The sequence below is a fragment of the Malaclemys terrapin genome, chromosome 1 (genome assembly GCF_027887155.1).
Source record: "Malaclemys terrapin pileata isolate rMalTer1 chromosome 1, rMalTer1.hap1, whole genome shotgun sequence".
Classification (NCBI taxonomy): domain Eukaryota; kingdom Metazoa; phylum Chordata; order Testudines; family Emydidae; genus Malaclemys; species Malaclemys terrapin.
In genome coordinates, this window is record NC_071505.1 from 111,458,071 (window position 1) to 111,471,257 (window position 13,187).

Below are 13,187 nucleotides of genomic sequence, written 5' to 3' on the forward strand. Positions count from 1 at the left end.
TGTCCATGATCGTGCCTGCTCTAACATTCATTTGTCTTTCCCGGATTTCTTTTCGTTTCTTTTTTTCCCTCCCCCCCCCCCCCTTTTTAAAGATTGTTTTTTGTTGTTTTGAAAATTTGTTTTATTTTTTGGTTTCTTTTGTTTTTACTTTTGGAACGACTTAGAGAACTTTTTGACTGTTGCATCATTTTATTTCCCTCATAATCAGCCTGGCATGAGTAAAACTGTATAGCAGGAAAATCAATGGGAAATGTGGAGTGTAAGTGAGAGTGAGATTTGTGCCATGGGAAGTTGCTGGAGTAGTCCCAGCCCAGGACTTTCCATGGCATTGTGATACTTTCCACTCCACAGAGATCTAAAGGCAACTCTTTCGAGGTGGAACTATGGGAACCAAACTTAGAATCTTTTGTGTGGATGCCCCTTGGTTTTCCTCCAAAAAAATCCCAGCACCCCAGTAGCCACAGAGAAACCTGTCCCTACTTTTCCATTTTCATTTGAGATCAAGTAAAGTGGGTTAAAAAAAATCTATTATTTTACAGGGTAGTTTCCCTCCATGCCTTGGTTCCCCCACCACTCCAAAAAAATCCATAGAAAATGTACATGGTCATGTCTCATTCGATTTCCCACTGGACGCATTTACACATCACAAAATCCACCAGCACAATTGGCACTAATTGGCACCACTTCTGGTTATCTCAGCAGGCAGGCCAAGGATTGAATGGCCCCTGGAGACTGAAATGAGTAGCATTAGGTTTATAAAGAATATATTTTACTAGCAAACTTTATAGTTTTTTTGATGGGACAGGATAGAATTATAGAATTAGTGGATGAAGGAAAGGTAGGAGGTATAGTACATTATATTTAGATTTGAGGTAAGCATTTGATACTTTAGGCCAGCTCTTACTGAAATCAATGCAAAACTCCCATAGACATCAGTGGGACAAGAATCCCAAGAAATCATATTTGGAAACTTAAATCAAAATGACTTGGACATGAGCACAATCATGGGGATTGAAATCTGGCTAAAAGACCATAAAAATAGCCTGGTCTATCAAGTTGGGAGGAGGGCTCTCAGGGTACCACAGGTTTACCCTTATTTAATGTCTTCATCAATGATCTGGAATTAATGAAATGTGCAAATACACTAAATGAGAGTGAGTTAAAAAAACAGGACAGAAATATAATACAAAGGGACTTAAAAAGTATAGAAACATGGACAAAAAAATAACAATGAAATTCAGTTTAGAGAAACCTGAGAAGTAGAAATACTGCAAAAAGGTGTTACTGGATAGCAAATTGGACATGAATTTGCATTGTGACATGGCAGCAGAAAAGGCCAATGCAGTTTTGGGTTGTATATGTACAGTAGAGGTATCATATCATGCAGCAGAGAAGTAATAGTGCCCTGCTGTAACTTTACCTGGGATGCTGCATTAGGTTTTGGGCACCCCACTACTAGAAAGATATTGACAAATCATAGAATCATAGAATATCAGGGTTGGAAGGGACCTCAGGAGGTCATCTAGTCCAAACCCCTGCTCAAAGCAGGACCAATTCCCAACTAAATCATCCCAGCCAGGGCTTTGTCAATTCTGATCTTAAAAACCTCTAAAGAAGGAGATTCCACCACCTCCCTAGGTAACTCATTCCAGTGCTTCACCACCCTCCTGGTGAAAAAGTTTTTCCTAATATCCAACCTAAACCTACCCAACTGCAACTTGAGACCATTACTCCTTGTTCTGTCATCAGGTACCACTGAGCACAGTCTAGATCCATCCTCTTTGGAACCCCCTTTCAGGTAGTTGAAAGCAGCTATCAAATCCCCCCCTCATTCTTCTCTTCTGCAGACTAAACAATCCCAGTTCCCTCAGCCTCTCCTCATAAGTCACATGTTCCAGCCCCCTAATCATTTTTGTTGCCCTCCGCTGGACTCTTTCCAATTTTTCCACATCCTTCTTGTAGTGTGGGGCCCAAAACTGGACACAGTACTCCAGATAAAGCCTCATCAATGTCGAATAGAGGGGAATGATCACGTCCCTCGATCTGCTGGCAATGCCCCTACTTATACAACCCAAAATGCCGTTAGCCTTCTTAGCAACAAGGGCACACTGTTGACTCATATCCAGCTTCTCATCCACTGTAACCCCTAGGTCCTTTTCTGCAGAACTGCATCCTAGCCATTCGGTCCCTAGTCTGTAACAGTGCATGGGATTCTTCCATCCTAAGTGCAGGACTCTGCACTTGTCCTTGTTGAACCTCATCAGGTTTCTTTTGGCCCAATCTTCTAATTTGTCTAGGTCCCTCTGTATCCTATCCCTACCCTCCAGCGTATCTACCACTCCTCCCAGTTTAGTGTCATCTGCAAACTTGCTGAGAGTGCAGTCCACGCCATCTCCAGATCATTAATGAAGATATTGAACAAAACCGGCCCCAGACCGACCCCTGGGGCACTCCACTTGAAACTGGCTGTCAACTAGACATGGAGCCATTGATCACTACCCGTTGAGCCCGATGATCTAGCCAGCTTTCTATCCACCTTATAGTCCATTCATCCAACCCATACTTCTTTAACTTGCTGGCAAGAATACTGTGGGAGACTGTATCAAAAGCTTTGCTAAAGTCAAGGAATAACACATCCACTGCTTTCCTTCATCCACAGAGTCACTTATCGCCTCATAGAAGGCAATTAGGTTAGTCAGGCATGACTTGCCCTTGGTGAATCCATGCTGACTGTTCCTGACCACTTTCTTCTCCTCTAAGTGCTTCAGAATTGATTTTTTGAAGACCTGCTCCATGATTTTTCCAGGGACTGAGGTGAGGCTGACTGGCCTGTAGTTCCCTGGATCCTCCTCCTTCCCTTTTTTAAAGATGGGCACTACATTAGCCTTTTACCAGTCATCCGGGACCTCCCCGGATCGCCATGAGTTTTCAAAGATAATGGCCAATGGCTCTGCAATAACATCCGCCAACTCTTTTAGCACCCTCAGATGCAGCGCATCCGGCCCCATGGACTTGTGCTCATCCAGTTTTTCTAAATAGTCCCGAACCACTTCTTTCTCCACAGAGGGCTGGTCACCTTCTCCCCATACTGTACTGCCCAGTGCAGCAGTCTGGGAGCTCACCTTGTTCGTGAAGCCAGTGGCAAAAAAATCATTGAGTACATTAGCTTTTTCCACATCCTTTGTTACTAGGTTGCCTCCCTCATTCAGTAAGTGGCCCACACTTTCCTTGACTTTCTTCTTGTTGCTAACATACCTGAAGAAACCCTTCTTGTTACTCTTAACATCTCCTGCTAGCTGCAACTCCAAGTGTGATTTGGCCTTCCTGATTTCACTTCTGCATGCCTGAGCAATATTTTTATACTCCTCCCTGGTCATTTGTCCAATCTTGCACTTCTTTTTTGCGTTTAAGGTCAGCAAGGATTTCACTGTTAAGCCAAGCTGGTCGCCTGCCATATTTACTGTTCTTTCTACACATTGGGATGTTTTTTTCCTGCAACCTCAATAAGGATTCTTTAAAATACAGTCAGCTCTCCTGGACTCCTTTCCCCCTCATGTTATTCTCCCAGGGGATCCTGCCCATCAGTTCCCCTGGGAGTTCAAAGAATGGCAGTTAAAATTATTTTGGGAGTGGGGAGATGGATTTGTCTGCAGAAAACTGAAGAGTTCTCCATATATATTGCTTGTCAAAGAGACAACTAAGGACTTGTCCACATGGTGTACCCCAGTGTGGAGCATGCTAACTGGCCTGTGTGGCCGCTGCTGGTGAGCACTAGAAGTTCCCTAGTGCTCGTTAATGTAGTCCTGTTTCAAACATTAGGGAACTTCTAGTGCACACCAGTAGGGGCCATACAGTTCAGTTGGTGTGCGATATACTGGTGCGCATTATAATTTGGTCCCCAGGTAGTTTGGACTAAGGCACCATGTAGATAAGCCCTAAGAGAGCAGCCAGGAAATAGTCTACAAACTCTGAAAGATGGAGAGGCATCATATATCATAGGTATGGGAAACGGGCCAAAGGGCCATTCCTCCCTGCACACACTTTTTTCATGATGGCTGCCCCTGCACCATAGGCCAAATGTGAATGAGTGGCATTGCAACCTGGTGCATGGGGTTGCAGTGCCATTCAGATTTGACCCGTTTTGGTTGCTTGGCTCTCCCACTTATAAAACCTTCTAATGCCCATCATGTAGGATGATGAAAGGGGAATAATAGCTATAAGTAATGAAGTGGGAATTATGCTAAATATCAGGGGAACGTTCCTGACTGAAAGATTAATCTATGGAATAATCTTCCAAGTAAAATGATGGAAGTCCATTCATTAGGAACATTTAAAGCCTGAAAATATACTATAGGGAACAACCCTGCACTGTCGAGGAGATGGACTCAGTTATCAAATGTATCTTTTCAGTGTAATTCCCATGATTTCTTCCCACGTAGGAGAAGGTTTGAGGCACATTGTAGGGAAGCTCATGCTATTGCTACTCATGCTGTACCTGTTCTGTGGATAAACAGAGGTCTTCAGGGCTGTCAATATGATATGCTTCATTACCATGGAATCTGTACATGAAAAAAGGGAGGAATACACCAAACATGGCCCCCTCTCTTTTTCATCCCTGTCTGAATTCAAAAGCATTTGTTTTCAGGCTAGCTCCTAAATCTGTCAGCTTTGTATTTCAAAATACATAGAAAGTATGATAAATGGCATGCCTCTGTAAGACCACATCTGTCCAAATAAACAATTGTCTTTCTCAGCTGAGAAGGCAGCCAGGGGCAGCCCTATTCCCTGAATAGAAAGTACCAATGGCACTTAGTGATGGTCCCTGTGTCCCCTCTAAAGAGTTCCCTCCTACTATACAGTTCCCACAGATTTCTGCACATGTCTTTTTGTTACCTGGCATGTTTAAATTTTCTCTCTTTATCTAGGCAAGTCCTTTGCTCTAAGTTCCTAACATTTGTTACTAAAAAAAATTAATCATTGTTGCACAATCTTTTGATGCACTGATAAATGAGCAGCAGCTAAGGATGGAGTTTGTTTTGAAGTGTTTGAAATCCCTTTGCACTTATAACACTATTGAATAAGAGAATGTGTTGTATGTTGGTGTGTCCTGTCAGATTCCCTTCCTGCTAGCAGCACTTGGTATACTACAGCTTTAGCAGATGGGCTTTGGAAATAGCAGCCCACATCAAATGGACAGTTGTCATCTTCCCAAGAAGTGTGATGTAGTTTATCGATGCACCCCTCCCGTTCTATTAAGGAGCTTGTTGCTTGCTCACTGTTTGTGGGTCTGAACAAACCTGCCTTTTTTGTCTGCATACTGTCTTGTCTTGTTCCAATAGACTTGGAGTCTGAAAAAGCGAGAAAACACACACACGTGCTCCACTAGATGAAGAGCTTTAGACCCCTCAGGATCAGTTAAGATTAACAATTGACCAAGCTTAGTTTGAGATAGAGTCTCAGAAGGTGCTGGTAGCATTCCGTGTAATCATTTCTTGAAGGTGAACCTACCTGGCTCGGCTTACTTTGTCATGAGAAATTATAGATGTGTGGATATGTATGAAGATTCCATGAATTCTACCAGAGATCTTCCCATGCAGATCAGATTTACCTGGGAAGCACTTACGCACTACAGCAATAGGTGCTATGGAAAACCCTGAGATAGATCAATAGGTGCCTCGGTTTCTGTGTAGCTTTATACTCACATCTGTGTGTGCAATACTGCATGCACTGGGTTTCCCCTTGACAAGTTTTTTAGAAAAATTCCCAGATCAAAAACTTCATTAGGATGTGGGGGGCAGGAGCTTTTGTAAGTGTATTCCTTTGGTTGTAGTATATGTTCCTGAATGTGTTTGGATAGAGATCTGTAAGGCTACAGATCTAAGTCAGAGTGTGCATCTCTTTAGATCTGAATTAGTGTGTATGCATGTATGTATTTGTGTGCACAGGTAACCCATTGGTGAGGGTGTGTTACAAGTCTCCCTCAGTGCCAGTCCTTACAGGATATTAGTTGGTACAGCCCCCCAGCTAGAGGGGCTTAACTTTTTCTCTCAAGATGTAGCAGCTCATGCTTTTAGCTCTCGAGGTCCCCAGTTCAATCCCAGATGTGTCGGCCAAGAGGGAGGTTGACACATGCACACATATGCATGGTTGTTGATGGAGTTGTGTGTACCTTGGAGTAGGTGTGGGTGTGGGTGTTTTGTGCATGTCTGAGTATATGAACACAGTATCTGAGTGTATGTGTATATCTTAATCTGCACATCTGTTGGAGTGCGTGTGGGTGGCTGGCTGCAAATATCTGAGAGCATATGTACGTAGGCATGTTTATCTGCATGCTTTTGGGTGACTGTACACATGCATGTATATCTCAGTGTGTGTGCATGTTTGTTAGCATGCCTCTGTGTTCAGCATTGTAATTAGAAGGTGTGCAGATGGGTCAGATCCTGAGGTTCTCCTCAGTTTTTCTCAGTCCTTACACAGGCAACCCCCCAATGAAGCCATCTCAGTGACACTGAAGAGAATTCACCACTAGTGCACATTGCACCAAGCTAAGGCCTACTTCTGAGTTGAGTTTTAGAATGCATGTCAGTAACTACTCTCTCAGCTGTACCTTTCAGAGATACCGTGACAGGTCTCACTCCACTCACTGTGCACCACAGTTAGTTGCATATGAGAAAACTTCAGGTGGTGACACAATTTCTGCCAGATTCACTTTTAAATTGGCTTATTTTCAAGCCTATTATGTAACTACATTTTCAAAACTTTGCCTCTCAATTTTAACAAATATTGCACAGCTAAATTCTCTCCCGCAAAATGCTTTAAAAAATGTAACCCTAAACATTTGATTATTTCAGTTGCCTTTCGTGGCTGAGTATATATTTTTGGCCACTCCTAAGAAGCAGCTAAACTTATTTATTTATTTACTGTCTTACCTTTAATTCTGGTATTAAAAAAATTAATTCCAAAGCAGAAGCCAGGTCTGCTAAATTTCAAACATCAGTGAACGCTAAGATCTAGCTCCTGGGAATAAAATTCATGATGCTCTAATGGCTGGGGCTAGAAGTCAGGACTTGTGGATTTTATTCCCTGCTCTGCCTTACTGTGTGACCTTGGATTTAACGGCCCTATGCCTGAGTTTCCCAATCTGTAAAATAGAGATAGCAATATTTACCTAACTTACAGGAGCATTGTCCTGTGAGTTACCTTTTACAAAGCATCTTGCAGTCTCAGAAGAAAAGCATTATGGAAGTAAAAATGTTTAATATTGATAATAATAATAAGGTCATGAATCTCTGCACTATAGGAAAGGAAATGTTACAGGAGTTGAACAGAACAGAAGCCAGGGCATTTGGAATACATTGTCCAAGAAGCAGTCACAGGGACAGATTTAGATGTCCTTACTTTCCAGATCGGCAGATACAGTACAGTATTCATTGCTCTTTGTTCTTACTGGAGCTTCCTGACAACCTGCTAGCCCCTTCCCTGGGTGAAAGAAGTTTCTCGTAACTTTTTACTGTGTGGTATTGGAGAGGGAAATCAAGTTTGATTTGTGCACTGTGTTACTGTGCCCAGAGTGATGGAAAAAGACAGCCAGGCCTGAGTCACTGAGAAAGCTGCTCACATAATGTCCTCCCCCTCAGATTTTAGTCAGAGAAAGCAGCTGACACATCTTTGGTCCTTAGGGTCCTTCTACCTTTGTTCTATTCCCCTTCAGTGTCAGACAGCTTTCTGTTGCAGCTGAATCTTCATTTGCTGCAGAAGCCAGTCTCGCAGGAGGACATGCTTATCTGCCTGGGCTCCTCTGGCAGAGCTGCTGCCCTTAGCCAACGAGACTTTGTTCAATTCTTTGAACACACTGGGCAGTTTGCACATATACATGTATGGGAATTGCATTGGCATGCACAGATTTGAGTATATCCATTTATCATGCACAGGAGTGGGTATCTGTGACCATTATGATGTTTGGCTGTGCCTGCGTACCTTGAAAGAGTGGAGGGTGGGTGGATTTATATTTATTTATATCCAGCCACAAGTCTTTGTGTCTGTGTTCCTGTCAGTGATCTAGGCCATGTTGGAATGTCTGGTTGTCCCCATGTATGTCAAAGTGACATGGTGTCTGAGGGTGCGTGGTTGTGACTGGGCAAGAATGTCTGCGTTTATATCCACCTGCCTGTGCCCATCAGTGACCATGAAAACATTAGCATGTATGAGTGTGTCTCTGTATGCTGAAGCATACACAAAGGAAGTAGTACAGAATGGGAGCTACAGAATATTAAGCAGCAGCGAGACTAATAGCCAGAAGATCATGGTATAAAGAGCTCAGCGAGCCACCCTCTGATAAGATGATGAGGGGTGTAAGCGATTTGAGGGCTTGTGTGAATAAAAAGGAAAGTCTCCACATGTAGATTGCCCTCCCTTTGTAGAAGTCCAGTTTTGCCAAAGAGTGAGCAGTCTGTTGAGTCCTAGAGCGGATGGAAATGTTTTCTAACTGGGAGGTGCAGAGAAGGAGAGAATAGTGAAGTATGATTTCACTTGCTAACCCGTTCTGCAGTGATAGAGCTGGTGGCCCCTGGACCAAAGAGCTCTGGAAAATGACATCTCATAAGGAAGTATAGCGAAAGCCAGCCAACTACATGCCTTCCACAGGCAAACTTCAGCCAGATCCAACACACACCACCTCTAGTGACACAAACACTGTTTCTCTGCCTGATATTTAGGAAGGCTGAATTTATTTAGATCTTGATACAGGTCTGAAAAGTAGGTGGTGTTATAGAGGAGTCTGTAGGGGTTCACCAGAGGGGTATGGCTTTGTTGATTTCTGGCTTTAAAGAATTTATGAGATCAGGTACAGTACGGACAGAGACACCCAAGCATTCAGAATCTAGGGTTATCTGGAAACCTGTGTAGTGATTTCTTCTTTAGTCCCTTGGTTGTGAGTAAAAGAGCCTCCCTTTAGAATCATCCTGCTTTTGACTCCAATAGATTTCATATGATTGTCATGAACGTCTGCTCCCGTTCTCTGGAATATTTATGGAACAGCACATACTCGAGTCTCCCTCTTACCTTCTCTCCTGCACCCTCTCTATTTACCCTGCCCCTTCCTGTCCCTCTTGCTCCCCTCCACTTCGTCTCCAGCCAGACCAAACCTCACACGATTGTTTTCACCCCCAATCAAGAGTCTGAAGGCAGAGAACCAGTGGCTCAAATCCTGCAGTCCTTACTCAGGCAAAACTCCCACTGGGCACTTTATCTGAGTAAGAATTGCAGCATTGGGCCCTATCCGACTAAATTCTGTATAAGCCGCACCCCTGCAATGGGAGCAAGGATTGGTGGAAGGACGGCACACATCTAGCCTGCACTTCAGTTGGGACTTGCATCCATCTCTGTCGCTGCGTCTGTCCATCTGTCTCTCTCTTTCTGTAGCTGTGCCTGGCTGGTTCTCTCAGCTTCCAAGCCCTTTGCTCTCAGATTTTGGCCATCAGGCAACATTGGAAACAAATCTTCGTAATTCTGAGCAGTTGCTCAAAGTGTCTCAAGGACGGGTGGTATTTAAATATCACTCAACCTTCCAAATGCCATTTGGAGAGCAGAGTCTTCCAAAATACGTAGCAAAGGGCTGTTGAAGCACAGCAGCTTCTTTTGACATCCTGTATCGACACCCTTCTTGTTTCCATCCTAAAAGTTGTACATAGTTTGATACATACGTATATGTGTGTGTGTGTATACGTGCGTCTATAGAACTCGTTTTATTTTTGTAAAGCTGCTGATAAAACCGATGATGGGAGGGTTGGTTTGTTTAGAATTTTTAAAAATTATTCATGGTGGTTTTATTTCTGTAATTGTAAAAGGTTCACACACCACGGTGGCCCCACCTTCATTATAAAAATACCCATGTTGAAACCATGGTGCAGTCTTCTCTTTGTGGACAGCAGAAAAAACCCCAAACCATGTTATAACACTGTTTTAACTTCGCCATCTACCACTGTTAAAACATGAGTTTGTAACACATTTTTCTGCCCACAAAATCTAGAAGCAAGTTCTAAGATTGCGTGACCATACCCATGTGTGAGTGGGGTTGTTTTTGTAATGGAGATGGGGCCTTTTTTTGTTTTTGTCTTAACAAATATTTGTATTCAGATTTTCCAGACTGCATCATACAACTTGCCCATTCCAGAGGAGTGCTCACACTTACAGTCTTTATGGAATGTGGGCTGTCAGAAAAGAACATGTTTTTTGCAGAAGTGGAGGCAGTGAATACCAATGACTCCTGCTCTCCTCCCCCTCAGCCCCCCACATCTACCTAGGCACTTGAGCCATTGCCAACATCTAATGCTAATAGCAATTCACCACAACAACAGAAAACCATGTGATGCCTGGGGGCGGGGGTAAATGCATCAAAAAAGCATGTATTCCCCAGTTTTATGGAAAATGCTGAAATATGTGATTTCCACAGAACTGCATGTTTGGACTCAGTCATTGTTCAAGATCCAGGACACATTTTATTGCAGGAGAGATTTAAAAGCAGGATAAAAATACATTGGCCACTCGTTCTGGGCATGTTAAATCAATTATAATCTGAGAAACAGACAATACAGTACCTGTGACAAATTTTCCATATAACCGTATGACGTTAACCCAGTGAAGTGATAGGGAAGAAGGATGGTGTTATAAAGTCATCTATAGATTCAGGGACCCAACACACAGGTTTTCTTATCTGGCATCCTTCTAAATCAGTGATACTCAGACCGAGACTCGCAAGTCGCAAGTGGCTCTTTAATGTACCTCCTGCAGCTCTTTGCAGCACGATATTAAAACGCTGTGATTTAATTATTAACCAATCTAAATGATTAACCAGTCACGATGCTTTTACAATGTTATTAACCAATTGTAGTTGATAAAATAATAATACTTGGTCAGTCATTTTGCTGTGAGAATGAGAGAGAGAGTAAATGAAACAATGAATTCACACTACTCTGAGTCTTTTGAGTAATGTTGGTCACTAATTTTGCTTCTGAACCACTGAGGTCTGAGTATCCCTGTTCTAAATGAAAACATTTAGGACACTCATTAAAATGGTGAGACAGTGGCAGATTGACAGGTCAATACATTACCGATTTGTATCCTTCACCCCAGAGCATTCTCCAGAGCACCACATTTTCACAAAATCATGTTGCCACAGCACAGATTTTGTGACCCAACAGTACACCATCATTCCAGGTCCCTTGGAGCCTTATGCAACTCCCATTGAAATTCATGGAAACATTCACAATGACTTCAGCAGGTATTGGATTGACTGATGGCCAATTCCTGCACGCCTTATTCAGTCAAAATTTTCATTAGTTTGTAAGATCTTCAGGGCAAAAACCTTGTATTCATTCTTGCCTGTAAATTGCATACCCCATTGTTGGTGCTATATTAATGATATTAGTGCAAGCTTTGATTGAGTAAGCAATGCAAACTTTGACCCTGAATCTGTTCAGTAGTGAGACATACATATAGCATAAAAAGCATGTTTAAAAAGATACATTCGGTTTTCTGATCAGTATTTGAATTTTCTTCTGGTTTTGTTATCATCTAACTTTTGAGATGGCGCTATGATATTATGGTGCTGGGCATCCTAGAAATGCTTATAATAATAAACTGATACTTTTTTTATAATTTCAATATTTATTTACACAGAGCACTTACTAGTTAAAGCAATCAAAAGAACAACCAAAAATAGCATTAAAAACCATCTGTGGTTACATTTTTCACTGGTTACCCTTCACATTGGTGGCCAATGAAACAATTCACTTTTGCCCAGCTACAACTTCTTTAAGTCTCCATGAATACACATACGAACTGTACCTTTGTATGAGTTTGTAGAGATTTGAGCACAATGGGTTCCTGATTCTAATTGAATTCCCTGGTTACTTCTTTAATATAAATATTAAATAATAACTCACCAAGGACCAAAAAGTCATATGTCCTATTGGAAGATGCTGAGCTTGAAAGTAAATGTTCAAGTCCCGATTGCTGTGTCATGTGGGGCAACCCCCTGAAGCAGTGTGGGGATTTCCTACCATCCACCTTCGCTCCTTCTTTCAGGACTTAACTGACTTGTAAGTTTCAAGGAATTTTGCCATATGTCCCTGTGTCCACAGTCAGAATGCAGTTTTAAAATGTACATAAAGGGCTGCCAAATTTCACCATGTTCAATAGTGCTGCAAAAAAAAAAATTTAACTTTTCATCAAGATCAAATTAGTTGCTTGCAATCTTTAACCATCTGCCAGCCCAAGATCTCATGTACACACCATATATGTACAGTACACTATTCCATTGCCCGCTGTGCATAGTCAGGGCCCTGCTTAATATGTACAAGAGGGATAAAAACACACATTATATCCCAGCCTGCAGCACCAGAAATGTTAGTTGTGGTGAATGCAACAGGAGCTAGGCTGACAGAAAAGGGGAAGAGACACAGGAGGGCCTTTATCCTCATTATCTCCTACCCCACTCCTCGTCTCCTCTATTGCTTCCTTCAAACAAAAATCTCTAAACCTTTCTGAGAACCTTGTGGCAGTAGAGAGCATATTCCCTGCAAACTGGGGACAGTTTTCATGCCACACCAATGGTCAGTCCCCCTCACCCTAAAATTTCAGGTGTTAGCTGTCTCTCTCCCTCTCTCTTCGCCTGAAGCCCTGACTACCAGCAAATGGGGAAGATTAATCCTCTCTTCTCTTTTGTGCATTCCTTCTTCACCAGGTCTGTGTACTAGAAATCAGGATATCATGGTGATGGGCACCATTCTAAAAACCTAGATGGACAGACAGTGGATCCCCTCTGCCTGTTATATGTGACTCCTGATGTTCCCATTAAATAAATCCAGTGAACCAGCAGGATACACTTGCCTGGCTTCTTCCCACGGCCGAGTAGAATGTGGGCTGTCAAAGTCACTGTACCTTGCCTTTCTGCAGTAGACCTGGGTGGGCTGCTTCTCATGGGGATTGGCTGAGAAGAACACAGCGTGCTGAGAGCAGCTTCTGCCTCACATATCTTCTTAAAAGTCTGATAAATGGAGCACAGTCACACCTGAATCCAGCTGACCTAGCTGTAGGGTTTGGACTGGTTCTGATGCTCTGCAGATTTACAGCTGGAAATGCAGGTCTGACTTTAATCAAATGTAAACTTGACTAGGGCAGGGAACAAC

The 13,187-nt window shown here is 42.6% G+C and overlaps 1 protein-coding gene across 1 annotated transcript in view; it reads left to right on the plus strand.

Annotated features, from left to right (window-relative positions):
- CACNA1C (calcium voltage-gated channel subunit alpha1 C) overlaps nt 1-13,187 on the plus strand; it is a 734,131-nt gene that overhangs the window by 655,178 nt on the left and 65,766 nt on the right. The window lies entirely within an intron of this gene.